A 5550-nucleotide genomic window follows, 5' to 3' on the forward strand; every position below is an offset into this window, starting at 1 on the left:
AGCTAACTTTCAACTGAGGTTCTTTCTCATGTGGGAAAGCATAGGGTGATCTCTGCTGCCCTTCTCTCCAGGCCTCTGGGTTCCAACAGCTTTCCCAGGGTGATTTCTTTCTACATCTCCAAAGGCCTGGTCTGAGCTGCTTGGGCTGTGCTACATTGCGCTCTCTCATTGAAGCACCAGCCAATTAAGTCAAACATCATTCATTGTAGCAGGCATGCCTCCTAGCCGACTGCAGATGTAATCAGCAACAGATGAGATTCACATACCATTGGTTCATGTCCACAGCAACAGAACTAGGTGCCTTCACCTGCCCAAGTTGACAAATGAGTCTAACTACCACAAGAGGGAAGGATATAAGCCAAACCAGCAGATTTGACTTCTTGGTGGCTGCTCTGGAAAGAGGTCTGATGGGGGTGGCCTGGAACTGTTGGCCAGAATAAGTCCCAGGGTTATTCGGAGATGTCTACAGTCCATCCTTTTCCTTCTCTAAAAGATAATCATGAGTTGGCCAGGAGTGCTAATCCTCACCACACAAGCCCAAGTAATATCATGGCTTTGGAATCCCAAGCTTTTCCAGTCACTGAAGGCATCATGTTCAAGAGAAGTCCCAGGACTCGGGCTGGATACTACATTGACCTGTAGCATAGAGAACCATTTCATAGGTACTGGGAGAGCTGTCTGTAAGCCTCCCAGTAGACTGGATATTGTGAACTTTGTTCACAATAACTTGTGTAGAAACAATAGACAGCCCTATGCTGACAGTGAGTTAGCAGGTCATCAAACCAGTGCTGCATCCTCAGGCACAGGTAGAGCTGTGGCTGGAATTCCTAGAGTTCAAGGTGGTGGGACTCACCAGTTTGGCCAGGTTGTTTTTTGGAAATACGTGTTGTGGTGGCCACATGTTTACACCAACCAAAACACGGTATCAATGGTACTGTAGAGTAAACACAACACAGATAGATTATGCCATCTGCTCAGCCCTGGCTGCTTCAGCCTTACCAGTGCTGGTCATAGCTAAAGGTCATCGTATTGAGGAAGTTCTTGAACTTCCTTTCGTGGTCAAAGATAAAGTTGAAGGCAACAAGAAGACCAAGTATAAAAAAAAAAAAAAAAAAAGAGCTACATTTCTCAGTGAATGAGAGCCGGCAAGTGAAAAATGAGAAACTGTTGTCATACACAGTGCAGGGGGCCATGCATCATTTATAATGAGGACAATGGCATCATCAAGGCCTTCAGAAACATCTCTGGAATTACTCTGCTTAATGTAAGCAAGCTGAACTTCTTGAAACTTGCTCCTGGTGGGCATGTGGGAAGTTTCTGCATTTGGACTGAAAGTGCTTCCCACAGTTAGATGACCTATATGGCATTTGGTGTAAAGCTGCCTCCCTCAAGTGACTGCAACTTTCCCATGCACCAGATGATGAATACAGACCTTAGCAAAATCTTTAAAAGCCCAGAGATCCAAAGAGCCCTCCAAGCACCACACAAGGAGCTTCAGAGCAGAGCCCTAAAGAAGAATCCACTGAAAAACCTGAGAATCATGTTGAAACTAAACCCATATGCAAAGACTATGCACTGAAATACCATTCTTTGCCAGGCCAAGAATCACAAAATCAGGGTGGATAAAGATGTAGTAGCGCTAGAGGTCAAATCAGATAAGAAGGGGGTTCCAGGCAAGAAGTCTGTAGTGGGAAAGAAAGGAAAGAAGGCTGTTGGTGTTAAGAAAAAGCCACAGAAGCAGGAGCCTTTGGGAAAGAAGGCTGCAGCTACCAAGAAGCCTGCAGAAAAGAAACCTACCACAGAAGAAAAGAAGCCTACTGTCTAAATTGCTTATTCCATAAAACTCAAAATCATTTTGGACACATTATTTTGAATAAAGACCAGATTCAAATTGAAAGAGAAAGAGAAAAGGACATAGTGGTTCCCTGATGCATCAGGAAAGAAACTGGAGATGACCAGCACCATTTGCAACTTCTCTAGACCTAGGATGGAGGAGTAAGGTGGACCAGGGGAAGGGTGGAGAAGGGTGGTATTCAACAGGCTGGGCCAGCACAGGGACAAGGTAGGCAACTGCTAGGGCCTGAGGTTGCATCTCAGCAGCGAGAAATTAAGGAAGGGTCTTTCTCCAAGGATGTTTCCATAGAAGTAGGGCTCCAGCCCACAATCTCTAACCTAACACATATCAGCTCTATGTCCTTAAAGAAGCTAGTTCACCTCTTGAGATTCAGTTTCCTCATCTGGGAAATAGGATGTGGTTGATTGGATGATGTTCCCCAACTAAAAGCATGCTCTTAATCTTAGTTCATGTTGCTATGGGCGTGAAACCATTTGTACATAGGAACTTTTGAAGATATATTATCAGTTAAGGTGTAGGTTCATTTGTGAATATTGGTGTAGCCCAACTGAATTAAGGTGGGCCATAATATGCATTACTAGAGTCCTTTATAAGCAGAAGAAATTTGATGCAGTGAGTCAGAGACAGCCACAAGAAGACACTGAAAGTCAGCAGAAACTGGAAGAACAGACACAAAGAGAGAGAGATCACCAGGTAAGGGGAAGCAGAGAGGCAAGCCAAGGAACCCAAGCATTGCGGCAAGCCAACACCAGAATTGGGGTGGGGGGCCAGGGAAGGATAACCTCATGGAAGGCTTGATTTTGAGATTCTGGTCTCTAAAACCATGAGACAAAAATTCCTGTTGTTAAGCCAACCCATTGTGCTGTATTTGTCATAGCGGCCCTGGCAAACAAAGACTTGGGAGAAATTGTAATTTTTCCTTTAAGGTTGCTTTGAGGGCTGCAGCTATGTTAAGTACTCAGGACAGTGCCTGGCACACAGCTGAGCTCCATGCAAGGCAGCTCTTGGTTTCTGGGGATAAAGCAAACTGTATCCAGTGGGATGGCCAGGGTAGGGGAAGGGGCAGTGAACAAAGCAGGAGCCCCTCTATAATAATCTTTCTGTAATCATTCAGCATTTAGCATCTATGGAGTCCCAGGCTCCAAGGTAGGCCCAGGCTAATCAGAGGGGAAGGAGAGCCAGCCCCCACCCTCCAGTTTTGAAAGCCTCTGTGGAGCTGGTCCTCACAGGGGCTGGGCCCAGGCCTTTGTGCCAGCTGCAGGCCTTGGGCAGGCAGATCCTGCCAGGGAAGGCTCAGTGGGCAAAAGCCAGGGTCTGGGAAGGGTAGAGCCTGGAGTAACAAGATAGGACAGACAAAGGCAAATAGAGCATGAAGAGCAACTGGACTGAGCAGAGGGGCCCCATTGGTGCCTGTCTATGGCCCTCTGTTTTTTCATTCCTCTCAGAAGCATGGGTCAATCAACAAGTCCAAGGAGAAGCCAAAGGGATGGAAGTCTTTGTCTCTACTTGTGTGGTTCAGAATTTCCTTAGCTAACTGCCTTTAGGAATTTTCACACATTTCTGTATTTAATTTAAAAAAAAATTTTTTTTAAAGACTTTGTATTCCACAAGAATGCTCCTGTGATCCATGAAGCTTCTTGGAGCCTCTGTTCCTTTGCTGCAGGTCATAAAGGCAGTGGGACGGAATGCTAAGAGCATGTCCTGGAGACAAACAGCTGTGTTGGAACCCAACCAATCCACTTACTAGCTGTGTCATCTTGGATATTATTCTCCAACCTCTCTGTGCATTTGGTACCCCATATTAAAGAAAAAAAAATTGTCATAGGGATAATGGTAATTTAACTTAGCTAATATAGGGGAAAGCTCTAAAAATGGTATTTATATTTAGTAAGCCTTACACAAGAGTTGACTAAAACTATTACAGTGGTCTCGATTCATTTCCCCCAGGCTCTTGCAGTCCTTCCCAAACCCCTGAGCCCCCATGTGGACATGGGGAATTCCTTAATTGCCCAATTACAGCCAAGACTGTGGCATGAGCCACAAATTTACTGAACACTTAATTTATCCCTTAGGAATTTTTTTTGGTTGCGAGCAACAGTAAATTGTCCCAGACTGACATCAGCAAAAATGAAATTTTATGAGAACACATAAGTGAAGAGTACACGGCTCGGTTCAAGATGCTCAACAGTTGAGGTCAGGATCTGGTTCTCCTTTCTCTCATCTTGGCTCTACTTCATGTATTGACTCCATTCTCGGTCTGGATCTCTGGTCACAGCCACAAAATGGCTGCCAATACTGGCAAAGACGACATTATCCCTAGCTCACAATGAATGAGAAAACAGCAAGCCTTTTTCCCTGAAGGTTCAAATGAAAGTCGCCAATCAAATCTCATTGCCTTGAATTGGCCAGGCATGGTCATGTAATAGTCAGAGTTTTGATTAGTGAGGTCTAGGCCAAGGAACCATAAATAGAACCACATGGAGAGATGGATGCCCAAACAGAAACTGGGGGCCATTCCCTACACACACACACACAATGTTTGCTATATCTGAGGCCCATAGAAGATAATTATGATGTAGAAAAGGAAAGCCCTGCTTTCTTTTCCTTTAGTGTCCCTACACAATTCAGCTCCTCTTTTCAGAACGAGAGCCCATGATAGGTGAGAATGCTGCTCTAGAATAAGACTGCCTGGGGCAAATCCTGGCTGGGCCTGGGGGACCCTGGGCAAATATTTAACATTCTTGGGCCTCTGCATCCTCTTCTATAAATAATAGTACCTCCCTCATGGGGTTGTTGTAAGAATGAAATGAAATTTAATTAAATGATAGGAAAAGACCTGGAAGAGTGTGCCTGACCCACGATAAGGAATCAATCCAAGCTTGTAATTATTATTAATGAGTGGATGTTCCTAGCTAGGAAATTACCGATCTCACAAACTCTGATTTATCTGACTCAGTGCCAGGCCCTGGACTAAAAGCCTGCAAGAGAGAGATGGCAATGGCAGGCTAGGGGCAGGTGACTTACATGCACCCTTCGAAGAGGAGAGAAGAAGCCTCTGTGTAGGGGCCAGGAAGGCTGGGCTGAAGCATGGGATGAGAGCCAGAACTGGCCAAGCCCAGGGAATGCCTTAGGACTGCTCCCACCTCCTGGGGTATAAGAAAACCACAGGGCCTCTTTTGTCTTCGAAGCCCTCTCTCCTGAGGAAGACTGGAAAAAAAAAATCATCCAACTAAAGCCCAAAGCTGTGCCTGGAATTTGCAAGCAGAGTATTTATATAGGTTAGAACATCTCTGGTGACTTTTCTGAGGCTTTGCAGTTCATCAATGTGTTATGTTCTGTTTCACATTGTTCCTTGCCATCCCTAAGTGGCTCTGTCAGCTCTTAGAAGGGAAACTTTCCCCTTCATGGTATATTTCCCCTGCCCTGAGCAGGAGAGTCCCGTTGCTATGAGCATCTGCTATGTTTGCTTTCGAGAAGTACAGATGTGAATGTTTACCAAGTCATATCTTTTGTTCTACTCATCTGGCAGCCCAGACGGCTGGCTAATCTAACAGCTGCAGAACACTGGGGTTCCCAAAAGGGAGAAAAAGAGAAAAGGGAAAGGCCAAATGTAGCCCAGGACACTATGCCAACACTCAGAAGTCTCCAAAAATTGAATCTATTCTTAGGAATCTCACTCTGCATCACTCTGCCCA

At 45.2% G+C, this 5550-nt stretch overlaps 1 pseudogene; it reads left to right on the forward strand.

Moving 5' to 3' along the window:
• The first annotated feature begins 499 nt into the window (after positions 1–499).
• On the forward strand, positions 500–1825 carry LOC143663353 (large ribosomal subunit protein uL4 pseudogene; annotated as a pseudogene).
• Positions 1826–5550: the final 3725 nt, after the last annotated feature.

This window comes from Tamandua tetradactyla, chromosome 19 (assembly GCF_023851605.1).
Source record: "Tamandua tetradactyla isolate mTamTet1 chromosome 19, mTamTet1.pri, whole genome shotgun sequence".
In the NCBI taxonomy this organism is placed as follows: domain Eukaryota; kingdom Metazoa; phylum Chordata; class Mammalia; order Pilosa; family Myrmecophagidae; genus Tamandua; species Tamandua tetradactyla.